Source organism: Ursus americanus, chromosome 24 (genome assembly GCF_024610735.1).
Source record: "Ursus americanus isolate L20-20 chromosome 24, mUrsAme1.1.p, whole genome shotgun sequence".
NCBI classification, from domain to species: domain Eukaryota; kingdom Metazoa; phylum Chordata; class Mammalia; order Carnivora; family Ursidae; genus Ursus; species Ursus americanus.
The window spans coordinates 3,447,092-3,462,028 of NC_142150.1; the positions used below are offsets into that span (position 1 = coordinate 3,447,092).

Consider the following 14,937-nt stretch of genomic DNA (forward strand, 5'->3'; position numbering starts at 1 on the left):
AAAGAAAAAAATCAGTAGAGATGGTTAATACTTATAATTATCAAACATACTAACACAACATATTTGAACCAATTTTTAATCAAAAAATGAAAATCACATGGTCTCCATTACCATCCCAAGGAGACTTAATCAATAGCTATCTTCCCACTGCCATAAGATACACATAAACTTTTGATAATGAAAACTGGTGGGAACTTTTCTACTTCTGCCACAATACTAAGTGATTAAGATAAAAAGGTTTTGGAATCAGATACAACTAGTTGTATGACTCTGTATAAGCTTAACTTTCAAGCCCTCAATTTCCTTAAATGTGAAGAAAACAACACAATTCTCATTACCATTATTTTATCTGTACCTATAACTGCCAATCAAATTGTTTTTAAAAATAGATGAGTCAGGAAACCTTATATAATAACATAGGGCTGGGCATATTGCTGATTTTCTCTAGTAGACTACTGAATGCAAAATTTGCATAATATTTCATTAGCTCATTCATAACTTTCTATTTGCCTTTTGAGATCACAGAAGACAATGAGAATTCCTAGATAGTTGCTCAACATTTACTGAGCACCTATAATGTGTTAGATGGTTGGAATAAAAAAGATGAATATGGTATCATCCATTTCCTGGTTCCAAAAAAACAAGCAAGCTCAAAATAATCACAACACAGGAGCAGGGGATGAATGACTAGGGACAGTACTTCTACTCATTTTTTATTTTCTTAATTTCTCCAGGGAAATGACCCTCCCTGTTCTACTTAACATCAAAAATACCTTAGACAGGGGCACCTCAGTGGTACAGTCAGTCCAGCATCCAACTACTGGTTTCAGCTTAGGTCACGATCTCGGGGTCATGAGATAGAGCCCCAGGTAGGGCTCCAGGCTGGGCGTGAAGCCTACTTAAGATTCTGTCTCTCCGGGGCATCTGGGTGGCTCAGTTGTTAAGCGTCTGCCTTCGGGTCAGGGTGTGATCCCAGAGTCCTGGGATCCAGCCCCACATCAGGCTCCCTGCTCCACTGGGAAGCCTGCTTCTTCCTCTCCCACTCACTCTGCTTGTGTTCCCTCTCTCGCTGGCTGTCTCTCTGTCAAATAAATAAAATCTTAAAAAAAAAAAAAAAAAGATTCTGTCTCTCCCTCTCCCTCTGCCCTCCCTCCCTCCGAAACAAAAACAAAAAACAAACAAAAAGAAAACCTTAGACTATTCAGGGTCATCAAAGAGCTATGTACTTTGGACACAATTGCTGATAACAGTTTTAAGAGCTAAATCGAAACCTCATGTCATTCCTATAATTCCTTAAATGAAAACAATTATTTCGTTGTTAGCTTAAAAGTAAATTTTAATTTATGGAAGAACCAATCATCCTAGTTTCTAACCTCTACGAAAATTCCTTCAGTTATTTTTTATCATAATATTCCTGCTGTATCCAAGCTTAAAATTTTTAAATTTTACTCTTTTGAAGAGAAAAGCCTCCCTGGTACATAACGAATTACCACAAACCCAACGGCTTACAACAACACACATATTTTCTGTTTCTGTTGGTCAGGAATCTCGCATAGTTTAGCTCAGTCCTCTGCAAGGCCACAATGAAGGTGCCAACCATGACTAGATCTTCATATGGAGGCTCAACTAGAGAAGGATGTACTTCCAAGCTTACTGAGATTGTCACAATTCATGTCCTCATGGTTGTAAGATTCAAAACTAATGATGGAGAGATAGTGAACATGCTAGCAAAATGGAGTTTGATGCAATGTAATTAGGAAGCATATCATTACCTTTAATATATTCTTTTAGTTAAAAGGAAATCACAAATTCTGCTCAGGCTCAGGAGCAGGGGATTACACAAAGGCATGAACTCCAGCAGGCAGGGATGACAGGAACTACCTTAGGGTCTGTCTGCCATATTGTCCAATACATTCTATCCATGTATTACACTAAAACCTTAAGATTCTGCTCAGCCCTTGTTCTAATTATACATACCACTATACTAACACACACATACACGCAAGATGCATACATCTCTTTTCTCTCCTTGACTTCACAGATTTGTCACAGCAAAAACCTAGAATCAATCTAAATGTTCATCAAAAACAAATTGGTTAGGGACACCTGGGTGGCTCATCAGTTAAGAGTCCAATTCTTGGTTTAGGCTCAGGTCATGATCTCATGGGTGGTGAGATCGAGCCCTACACTCAGAGGGGAGTCTGCTTGAAGATTCTCTCCCTTTGCCCCTTTCCACACTCTCTCTCAAAAAAAAAAAAAAAAACTCCTTAAAAAAAATTCGTTAAAAATCTGCACAATATCATGCAACCAGTAAAAATGAGATAGTACGTACACTAATAAAGACAACATTCCAAGATATATTGTTACACTGAGGGGCAAGGTACAAATGTGCATTATGTGTTCCAATATTTTTTTTTTAAAGATTATTTATTTATTTGACAGAGATAGAGACAGCCAGCGAGAGAGGGAACACAAGCAGGGGTAGTAGGAGAGGAAGAAGCAGGCTTCCAGTGGAGGAGCCTGATGTGGGGCTCGATCCCAGAACGCCGGGATCACGCCCTGAGCTGAAGGCAGATGCTTAACGACTAAGCCACCCAGGCGCCCCGTATTCCAATATTTTTAAAAATATATACACAAACGGGACACCTGGCTGGCTCAGTCGGTAAAGCATGCAACTCTTGATCTTGAGGTTGTGAGTTCAAGTCCCATTTTGGGCATAGAACTTACTTTAAAAATAAATAAACTAAAATAGATATGCAAACACCCATGTGTGTACATGTTTTTAAAATGGCTACAAATACCACATAAAACTTATGACTAGTTGCCTCTACAGAAAGACTGGAATGAGACTTTTCATTGTATCCCTTATACTATTTGGATATAACACATGCTGTTTGCATAATGATAATATGGAGGGGAGAGCTACAATAAAATATTTGGAGGAAGCACTGTTACAGAAATTTCTTCCCTGTTTAATTTGACTGACTAAGCGTAGTTTTGTTTGTTTCTTACTGCTTAAATGTGGTCAATACATATTGTAGAAGAGGAAAAATAAGTTCTCAACTGGGACCCTTGTAACAAAAGACAGATTAACAGAAGAAAAGCACACAATTTATTTAATGTAAGTTTTACAAGACATGGGAGCCTTTATAAGGAAATGAAAACCCAAAGAAATGATTAAATTTGAGTGTTCTTTTTTGTTTTTATTTGATGAGTAGAAAGCTGTGGAAAGATGGAACAGGACAAAGAGTACCAGCTAAGTGCAGCAAACTGGGGGAAACTTACTAGCAAGTCCTGTTCCTCATACTCCTCTCTGTCTCTTCATCTTCAGAGCTAAGGATGCTCCTTTCCTCAGGGTAAAGGGAGGCTACCTCTCATGAGGGTTTTCTGACCTGCTTTGGGGGCAGGTCAGAAAGTCCATCCTGTCCATGCTGTTTCTCAAATTCCTTCAGCTTAAAGTATTCCATATATGCCAAGGTTCCATATTTTCAGGTAGCGTGTCCTAAACCCCATCATTATGCAGTGGTAGAATGTTTCTGCTACATGTTTCGCATTAAACTGTAAGATCCTTGAGGACAAGAACAAAGTATAATTCATATTTGTGTTCCCACAGCTTAGTACAATTTGTTTTACAAAATGTTTTAATTAAGATGAAAGAAACAGAAGGGCATTTAACACACTCCACTAGTAGAGGGAAAATACAGATTACGATTTTTGGACAGTCTTTAACTTAGTTGCTTGTCTTAAAAAAAAAGAATAGTATATAATTATATCCATGTTTCAATTATGGTAAAGAGCACCAATCATGTGAATCCCACCCTCAAAAGTGCAAAAATTCTAACAATTCAATTTCGAATGCCAATACTTGCTCTTAGGAAATACACACTAAGAAAGTGGGGTTAAAGGAGGGAAAGTATAAGAAACATCCTTGAAAACATTTTAAATAATATTATCAAATGACCCGTAAGTTTCCCCAAAATATTCCTCAAAACTGCCTGTCAATTTCACAGAAGCCCTTTCAAGTGTCAGGGCTTGTCCTTTTCTGACTAGGGGAGGTTAAAGTAAGGCAAGTAAATAAAGTTGAGAACTTCATTCAGGATACTTTTATACTACATTATATCTGACTAAATTCTGTGTAACTAGTTCCATGATATCAAATTTAATTGATTTACGTTTTCACTCAAAATCTATTAAGTACTTAGCACCTCTTCAGGCATTTTGCTAACTGCTAGAGATACTCACGGATTTAATAAAATTGCATGGAATTCCCATTAATAGCAGGGAACTTTGTCTATTTAAAGGGCTTCCTTATCTAGTCCTACCAAAATCTAAGACTTCCAAAGTCAACTCACATTCAGCTCTTGATCTTCCAGAGGTGACCCGGAGATAAAAATCTCTGAGGTAACTAACTTTATATAAGTTCTATTCAAACTTTGCTGACTTCTTATTCAAGGCATTAACACTTCAAGAAATGTTTCATTTATTTGTTTTATCCCATTTAGATCAATAAATGTCTGAAAATCTTTCCATTATCTTACCCATTTTCTAATTACCTGCATTACATGGATAGCATTGTAAAGAATTAGATGCTGTTTATGCACTGAATTCTTAAAACTCACTAAAAGACATCATTTTTTGATATCCTAAAAAATCTTAAGTTTTGTTTTCTGTGCATACGTCCCTTTTTCCTTTTCTTTTATGACCAAATTTTGCCTTCAAAACTGGAAGCATCTTAATTGAAATAAATCACCTTGACATAAAATTTAATATAGGCAAATCTCCAATAAGCTGATGAAGTGCCTAAATCAAAGGAGATTACATTCAACTCCTAAGAACCAGCATCTAAACAAAGTCAGACTCTTAAACAATGTTTTCTTTTTTCCTCCATGACCCCTTACACAGAATTTTAAACAATGTTTTCTTTTTTTTTCTCTGAGGCTTTTAAAATGTTACATATTTTCTTCATATAACATTTATCATGTTGTTCCATTTTGCTTTGTTCATTATTCCCATAACCTTCTATTCCTTTCAGATTTTTGCTTATCTGCCATCAATTCAACAGTCTAGAAAAGACCCTAAGTATGATTCAAGTTCTAGACTACAGTGCTATCCAACAGAACTTTGTGTTACAATGAAAGTGTTTTATTTTTGCACTGTCGGAAAAGTAGCCATTAGCCATACGTGGCTATTAAGCACTTGGAATGTACCACAACTGATTTTAAGTTTCCATTTTACGTGATCTAAATTTAAAGAGCAGTGTGTGGCTAGTTAACTACTTTATATGCCAGCACAGTTAGAGGCAGAAAATCAGCGCCTCCCCCCACCAAAAGTTATTTCCTCTAAATGCTTCATTTTTAAGGAATGTGAAATTTGCCCTGAGACAAAATACTTGCACACACACATATACACACACTATTTATCTTTGTGTCTTAATATTACAGGTAGTGTTCAACTTAATATAAAAATTATTTTCTTATATTCAGAGATAATTAAGGCTTATTTCAAAAACTAAAAGTCAGTTGTACTGGTATATAAATAGACAAACCAACAGAAGAGAATAAAAGGTCCAGAAATAGATCCCTAAAACATAAGAAAATTTGATATACCATAAAGAAGTAGTTTCTTGAATCACTTGAGGAAAAGACAGACACTAATAAGTGGTATCGGGACAAATGGATAAACAAACATTTGTGAAAACATAAAATTGAATCCATACCTCACAAATACTAGGATAAGCTCCAAAAAAATCAGCTATCTAAATGTAAAAATTGAAATCACACAATATTACAAAAAGCAGCAGAAATAACAAAACTTAAATACTTTTTCTATATAAAGAACTCTTAAAAGAGAAAAAAAAAAAGATAGCGCCCACCCTCCAAAACTGAGGATACACAAAAGACATGGGAAATTCTCAGAAAAATAAAGGCAAATGGCCTTAAACCTATGAAAAGTACGTTTAACCTAACTCATAAGAGAAATGCAAGGTAACACTTCCAATTTTGACCACATACTCTGTTGGTGAGACTGGAGAAACAGATATTCTCTGCATTCTCATACACTGCTAATGAAAAACAATGATATAACCTCCAAGGAGAGTAATTTTGCAATATCTAAATTATACAAATGTTTACCAGCCCCACTTGTAAGAATCTATCCTGAAGATACAACTCCACAAATACTATTCAAAATATTCAAAATATATTCACTGTGGCCTTATCTGTAAGGGCAAAAGACTAAAAACAATCTGAATGTGTATCAGCAAAGGCTAACTGAATAAAATGTGGTACATCTACACAATGAAACACTAAGCATCTATAAAAAAGAATAAGGGAGGGGCGTCTGGGTGGCTCAGTCCACTAAGCATTTGGCTCTTGATTTCAGTTTAGGTCATGGTCTCAGGGTCATCAAAGTGAGCCCTGCCTCAGGCTCCAAGCTGGGCATGGAGCCTGCTCAGTAAGATTCTTTCTCTCCCCCTCTCCCCCTGCCACGGCCATCCCCCCTTACTGGTGCACGCTCTCTCTAACAAAACAAAACAAACACAGAATAAGGGAGATCCCCACGTACAATTATGGATTAATATCCAAGATATATTGTTAGGTGGGGGGAAAAAACGAGTGAAGAACAAGTAGTACACAGTTTGTTACCTTTCTGAATAAATATAAATATACATACAGTCATAAATAGAAATATACATATATTTATTTTTGCAAGAAGAATTCTACAAAGATAAACAAGACACTACTAGAAATGGTTACCTAAAGGGGCAAGATGGGAATGGGGTGAAAGCATACAGATGTAAGCAAAACTTTTGAGTGTTCTTTCTACATAGTTTTGATATTTGAACCACGTATTTATATATTTTAAATAAATAACTAAAAGGCCTACTACTACCATGTTCTAAAATGCACCATTTAATGCTTCTTTGGTTTTATTTAAATAAACGGTAGATGTCCATTATAAATGTAATTGCAGATTTAGTAGCAATAAAAAGGATTGCCATGTCACTCAAATTCATTCACCTCTTATTAAATACCTCTGTCTAGAATAGTAAGTAATAACCAAGACAGATCAAAATGGGTTCTTGGAAGAAAAAGATGAAGCCATCCTCCTTGGGGAAGTTTATCAGATCGGTGGTAGATTAAATATGTTTCAGCATTAAGTGAACTCCAGCAAAATATTTAGTGAGATTTTTCGAGTAGGATTGAGGCACAAGGTCTTCTAGATGTAACTAATTCAGGGAAACTTGGATAATAAGTTGGATTCTCATATATATTACCTATGTTAATCCACATATCAATCCTGTAAGACATAAGAGGTGCCTTTTTAAAAAAATTGAGAAATTGGTTTAGGCTTAAAGGGATTATGTTATTTGCCTAACATCATATAGCAAATAAACAAGCCAAGACACCAATACACATCTCCGTATTCAAAATCAGTGTTTTTTCCACCATACTATACAGTCTCTCAAATTTAATACATAACAAATCAAAATGCTATACCCGGAAAATAAAACTATTAGTGGTAGCATTTCAAATCACTAAGAGAAAGATAGCTGGATTATAGAGAGATTCAAGGTTAGATAGGTTCTAAAAAAAATTAACTGCTTCTAACTATTTGAGCAGATCCTTTCCTTCATGTTTTATCTCTCCCAAATTCCACACTAAAAATTTCACAGTACAACATAAAACCATTAAAAAAAAAAAATCAAGGAGAAAATACAAGTGAATAATTACCTAACTCTCAAAATAAGGAAAGAATTTCTAAGCCTCAAATCAAAGAAAAACACCATCAAGACAAAGACTGCTAGTCTTGAGAAAAAGGAATGTGCTGCCAGACAATTTACGCTAACATTCTCAACAAAAACTGGTGAAAACTTCATTAGAGATCAGAATTAGGGCTGTACACAGGCTTCAAGAAGCATTAGGTTAGACTACATAAAAATTCAAATAAAATATAAATGAAAAACTAGAAGAAGTTTTACAATACAAAATAAAGAATTAAAATCTTAAATATTTAAGAATATTTATATATCCACATTAAAATACCTCAACACTATGGGCAAAGTTCATGAACTACCAATTTACAAAAAAAATATGAGTGGCCAAAAAAGGGGAAAAGCAGAAATATTCAACCTCAGTAGTAATATAAGAAACCCAAGTTAAATCTGAGATGTTTAACCTATCAAATTGCACAAAGGTTGGCTGGTTGGTTGGTTAGTTTTAATGACAACCAATGATGGCTAAAGTATAGAGAAAATGGCTACTCATGTTTGTGGGAACATAAATCATAAAACTTGCAGGGTATCATACACTTTGGCACAAGAACCCCTACTTTTAACTTTATCCTAACAAGTATGTTCATCAAAGCATTTATGATGATAGAAGGGGAGGGAAAAGAGGAAAGAAATGTTAATTTTAAATCTATGTATCTATCATTCAAATTTTCTTTTAATTTCTCAAAATAAAATTGAGGTCACTATATACAGAATGATCCCAATTTGGGGGGGGGGGAAGGGAGGGAGGAGGGGGTGGAAGCAATTATCATTGGGCCATGGGATTACAATGCCATTTTCTTCCTTACTCTTTGCTAAATGTCCCAAATTGCATGCAATGCATTATACTTTTATAGTCAAAAAGAAATTACTCCAAAAAATATACTTTTATTAGTAATTTTCAAAGTACTCATTGTAAAACAATTTCAAAACCAACAAGTGTTCAAGACTGCTGTTAAATTTCATTCACTGATATTTGAAAGCAATGATGAAAGATGTCACACCACTTTTCTTCTAAGATATGATACTTTCTCCCTTAACGTTGTGTTCAACTAACAGCTGCATATATATACATGTATATAAATAATGTATATATACTGTCATACCAGTATTAGATATATACTACACAAATACACAAAAAATGGAAATGAAAAAGGGATTACTTTAAATATATATAAATTATATATATATATATATTTATATAAAATGGAAGTTCTATTTATTCCTTCAAATAGCAAAACAAATAAGTTTTCCACACACTCCCAGAACTACATACAGTCCACTAGGGAGATAACTGAAATAAACGACTCAGAATCAGGAGACTTGCAGATCTGTATTCTATGCTCAGCTTCCCCACTACCAGCCAATAACTTCTATCAAAAATCAGGTAAGGGGGTTTAATCTGCTCTTCAAAAAATTAGAGTATTAATGATTTAAAGTACTTTGCGTATTATGGTTTTATAATTCCACTACTTTCTAATGACTCGACATTCTTTCTCAAAAGAGAAATTCAGGCAATTTGGAATACTCAATAAGAAGGAAAACAACAGTGCCCCACAGTTACCATCTTACAGGAACTTCTTTAAGAAAACTCTAAATTAACAAATGAGGAACCAAAAGGACAGAGCAGACTGTGTTGTTTGCTCTCTAGATGTGAAAAAAATCAAATTCAATCTTGCATTGCATAAAGCACACTGCCCTGAATGAAATAATTACCTTTAAAATACTACAGCACTATTTGTATGATCATTCAAGAATAAGAAAATTATAAAAATACTTTGTTGCACAATTTTGCACCTGAGCTCTCAGATTCACATTCTGAGGTATCTGAACTTTAAAGCTTATTTTTAAGGTGAGATTTAATGTAGTCTACAAATAGAAAACATAGGATAATTTTCTACTCACCTGCTATAGCAGTAACAGTCAAAAAACAAAAGGAAAACAATCCAAATTAATAAAAATAATTTTATATTTAGAAGTAAATAACAGTATCCCAATAGGTGATTTTTAAAATGTGAAACCATCTCTCCAATGTATTCTCCCTTCCCTTTTTGCTACTACTCTACCTGGCATTCAAATTACATAGAATACCAGCTATCAGTCAATGGATTTCAACATGAAAAGCAGAAAAAGAAAGCTTTCTATTGTTCAATGTTGACTAGAATAAAGAAAAAGAAAAAGAAAAAAAACTTTTTAATTCCTAGTGGAAGAGTCATATGGCAAGGCTGTAAATAGCCATTTGAACTTGTTTCCCCTCCAAAAGAGATAACTGGATGTAAAAGTCAATTTACCTAAAGAATGTATTTCAAGATCATAGGCTATTTTCTGAGCATAAACACAGAACAAAGTGCTAATAAGTGATATTCAATTTACTATTTACAGAGCACGTTTACATATTTTATTTTATTTCATTCTCAAACTCATGACAATTGTGCTCTCTCCACTTTTCATGTAAGGAAACAAAGGCTCGTAGATGTTAAGTAATCTCATAGAGCTAACACCTGGCTTTAAATACAGATCTAAATGATCCCAAATAAGGTATTACAAGCAGAGAAGTATGTTTACAATTCAAAATAAACTCAGAAAAGTGTTATTCATACTTTCTAATCAAATACTTCAATCACTGATTCACTGACTCTCATCCCCAACCAAATACTAAATGTTAATTTCAATTTGTGACCAAAAATATTAATAGATAATTCATTTCAACTATAAAGACAAAAATCATAGCAAGTGCCAGATATTTTACATTTTCAAACAGAAAATATAAACTAGTAATTAAGGGCAAAGAAAGATGCATTGATTGGCAAAGATATCTTTCAGCATCTTACTGATCTTTAGCAATCTACTGTGACGTAAGGTCACGTATTCCACATAAAATCTTTCTTCTTTTATGATCAAGTTCATACTATTTCAAGTACTCAGCTCACTATATTGCCATTACCTATGACTAACATTTACTAACCTCTTAATCCTCTCCCAGGGAAGATCTCTGAATTCTGATTGCCTTCCATCTCCGTGCTCTAGATTGCTACCTGCTTAGCAAGGAAGTGTGTTTCAAGGAAAGTAAACCAGACCAAGCCATAGGAGGAAAAATGCAACGTGAGCCTGAACCCTAACAAACATTCTATCCAAAAGGAGAAAAAAAAATCTTAAAATAATTCTTCCTCCATTAACGAACACCTATAATTACCCCTTCCTCCTTTACTGTGGGTTCATAACCAACAAAGAAACAAAATACAGGAGTCAAATAAAGATAAAAATACAGCTAAAACCAGGGCCCAAAAAAGCTTCCTATTACTTCGAACGTAAATTAAACTTACTTAGATTTGTAGATATTCCATTTCCTCTTCCCTCATAGAGCCCAGCCTGCTCAGATAAATCTACCTTACAGACAAATAGAGAATGTATATCCTAAGAACTGAGATTTCCAAAAACAGAACAAGAAGGCACTGAGCAAAAACACACTGAATCCCTTTTCCTCACTTCACCTAATGCTTTCTTGGGAAGGCAATTTAGGGGGTAAAAAAAGGGGGAAAGCTACTTCAAAGAGTTACTTTACAAGTCATGGTAGAAACATCGGGAGGGAAAAATGTTTCCCCCTTCAACAAACAATCTCCACAAGTATACAACAGATTCTTCAGAATGTTTTTAAAACTCTCACAAACATAATGCGTATGTTTCACTTCCTATACTAGAGAGAAGAGGAGGGATTGGATGAAGAGATAACAGACTAGTTTGACCTGAGAAGACTGGGTTAAAAGGGAGAAAATCAAGTCTGCAAACTACTGAAAAACCAATAATCTCTGTAGTCTTTGTAGGAGTCATGGTAAATTTAGCTGTAAGAGGTAGAGCTCTTTGTAAAATTGCACAGTAGATGAAAGGGTACTTCACCATTTTATCATCCTTTTCAAAACTCTCTCCCTCACCTAGCCTCCTCTCTTACCCTCATCCCCTGCAAAGACTCCCCACCTTGCCTTCAATATGCCTAAGGTCCACTTCTTTCTTGGTCTGACCTCTAAACTTCCATTCCCCTCAAACTAAATATGAATCAGATTATGTGATTAAAGTATTTCCCACTAATGGGTAAATGTGCTTTAATCCATGGAGTTCAAGTCTACAAATATCACTAAGCTCTGCTATGTGTAATGCACTGTGTTTAGTCAAAGTAACTATTCTTACAAGAAAAACTAGTTAAATCAATTTTTTAACATACAATGTAAAGAAGAGGAGCATAAGTGCCTGCTTCACATCACACTCTCCCCACCCCATTTCTTTCTATCCCTATACACCTTCCCCTCACCCCATCTGCCAGGAACAAAACCCAAGAAACTAATACTGCTTCCAGTAAAAGTCAATGACTGGGAAGACAATGTGGGATGGCAGAGCAACCAATAAACATTCAGAAATATAGATGAGTTATAGAGGGTCTCCTGAATTTAATTTCATGTATTAATTGCAAGTATAGTAAAGGGCCTCTCGGTGAATCAATTTCCTTACAAGATACCTATAAATTAGCTTTGCTCAGAACCCTTAGTTATTAAACCATAAATCTGAAAAGTTTCTTCTTCCATTGTTTCCAAAGTTAAAACATTTAAAAAGTACCAATTCCATTTGCCGTACTGTACTTCAAGGCTATTAAATTTGGCTATTAAACTTATCTACTGTTTTCAATTTGGCATTTTTCTCAAATCTTCCTAGGTTTGAAATTCCAAACTAATTGGCATATTTGCTTTAAATCTTTTTTTTTCAGTTGTAAAATTTATTCATTCTGACCTATAACAGAGGTCCAAAACTGGAAAGCAGGATACAACTACTGACAGGCGTGGGTTTGACTGGGCCACATTAAGTTATTCTTAATTGCTTTAAGTAGTTGTCAATATTTTTAACAATCAAGAGACTGAAAGTAAAAATCTAGATTTCCTGTGTTCTATTAAGAAGGCTGAAAACTGGGCCCACATTCATGTATGGCACTAATAGGTGGATCTGATAACTGGATGTCCCTCTAAGATGAAGCATATTCCTATGAAAGGTGCGTATTTTCCAGCTCACTCACACACTTCACCAAGTCACCTAAACGTAAAAAAACCACAAAGCAGATCTTGCTGGTTTGCAACTTAATAGTTAAGAAAAATTTTTCACAAGGCTTAGAAGAAAGGGTAAGAAAGAAAAAAATTCAGACTGGTGAAGAGTGACATAAAGGTAAAAAGCCCATCTGAAAGCTATTCTGGGAGAAAAAAAAAAAAGGTGAAAGAACTCAAAAACACTGAGACACTAAAACCCTTCCTGATTGAGCACTATGTTAACTCCATGGTTCCCCGCTCCATGCTTCAGATTCTCCCCTCTTAACTTTCTTTATATATAACAGCAGCAGATAGGTCATAAACTCTGAGAAATTTTGAGAAATTTATCAAACATTTACACCTTCAAAAATAATTCTCACGCAGTTTTTAAGTCTTAATCACATCAAATCCTATCCCAAGTATTTTCTACTGCTTTCCACTTCACATTCAAGTGACAATTGCAGTCCTCATTTTCAAGACGGGGACTTCAGTCCTAGGTCTCTCCAGCACAGAAACTTTTTTGGCCCTTACAGTTGCATTCCTCATTAGACCTCTTATTCCAATCTCTACAGTCTATTCCATTCAAAATTTATCCTAATTTATCCCCTCTCTACAAATTCTTGGTCAAATCTGTGTGTGGAGAATGGGGGATGCCTAATTGTCCAAATGAAATCAATATACTGGGCTGCTTCATTGAGATTAATTTAAATAAAAAGCATGAAGACTCTTAAAGATTAAGAAATTTTAAAATAATTTTTATATGCTAAATGCACAAAGAGACAAGTGAGGCTCTAGCTTTAGCAAGTGTGGACTAGGGACTTTTCATCATGGACTCTAAATACTAACAACTACTGTACCAAACGTACGAGACCCAGGGATGGTCTCCTTGCCCCCACACTAACAAATTACCAAATGAGGTCTCCCTGCACCCCGTTAACGAGGAAGAAGGGTGTTAGTGGACTTGCATCTGAAGAAGAAAAAAACAGGCAGCTTCTCTATGCAGGTTTTGGGAAAACAAAGCTTTACCATACGTGATACTGTTAACAGCATAAAACCACGCAGCACATTGCTGGACTCTCACTCCTCTTCACCCAAAGGGAGACTACCTGCTACTCTATCCCCTATTGTGATGCGCCCTCCTGAGGATGTCGCTACGTTAGCCCAGCGGTGACAGAAAAAGGGGCGGGGCACGGGGTTGCTCAGCCCTGAGAAGGAGGGATGAGGAGGGTATCGCCTTCTTCCCCGGGGAAAGGCCTCGGGACTCCCAACCCAAAAACAGCACCCCGAAAACCCAAGTCCCATCCTTGCCTCTCCGAATAGGGTGCCAGCTGCCGGAGCCCAGAGCCCCACCCACAGTCTCCTAGCAGGGTCTGGGACGCCCAGACCACCGCCACAGCAGCCGGGCGCTCAAGCCCAGATTCGCCCTCCGCCCCCTTCCTCCTTCACCCAGCCAAGCCCAGCCTCCGGCGCCGCCCCCAACCGAGTTCCCCAGCTGAGTCCAGTCACCCTCGAACCTGCAGTCCCTCTTGAGTGTCCACGGAGGGCCTAGGCAAAGGCGGGGGCCAGGGACACCTCCGCTTCCTCCTCAATTGGATCCCTCCGGAGGTGTCTGCGGCGGCGGCCACTCAGGCGGCTGCAGCTAGCAGAGCCGCCCCGGCAGGTTACAGGCCGGCTCTTAAGCCTCTTCTCGCGAGAGCCCGGAGTCCGAAGAGGCGAGGCTAGCTGTGTTCTCGCGAGAATGGCGGCTCAACGCCCGGGAGTGGGCGGGGCGCCGAGGGTGTGGGCAATTGAGGGAGCGGCAGTTTGGGGTGGGCTTTGTGCCTGGGGGCTGGGGTCGCAGAGTGCCGGGCGCCTGCCCTCAGAGACGTTAGCCTGGGGTTGAAGGTGAGCCTCAAGTCTGAGAGGCTGCGAGCATAGTTACCCCCACACCTTTGAGTCCCACGTTTTCCTTCGACTTCCTGTCACCGTTATAAAAAAACGGACCGCGTCTCCTGCCCAGAGTTAGAGAAATAGCTCTGGGACCCCGAATGCTTCGGAAAAACGTTTCCCTCAATTGAGCAAACTCCGAAATAGCCACTGCGGGCTCAGCTGGCGGATATTAAC

The 14,937-nt window shown here is 37.0% G+C and overlaps 1 protein-coding gene across 5 annotated transcripts in view; it reads right to left on the reverse strand.

Annotated features, from left to right (window-relative positions):
• The window catches only part of BTBD10 (BTB domain containing 10), a 74,505-nt gene that overhangs the window by 59,312 nt on the left and 256 nt on the right, over window positions 1-14,937 (reverse strand). Inside the window, exon 1 of one of the 5 annotated variants that reach the window (XM_087855290.1) lies at window positions 14,349-14,918. The exons of 2 other annotated variants lie outside the window; for them this stretch is intronic. The gene's annotated coding sequence lies outside the window, so the exon portion shown is untranslated. Of the gene's footprint in view, window positions 1-14,348; window positions 14,919-14,937 lie in introns of those variants that run through there. 2 more of the 5 variants (XM_087855291.1, XM_045796527.2) reach the window with 2 other exon arrangements.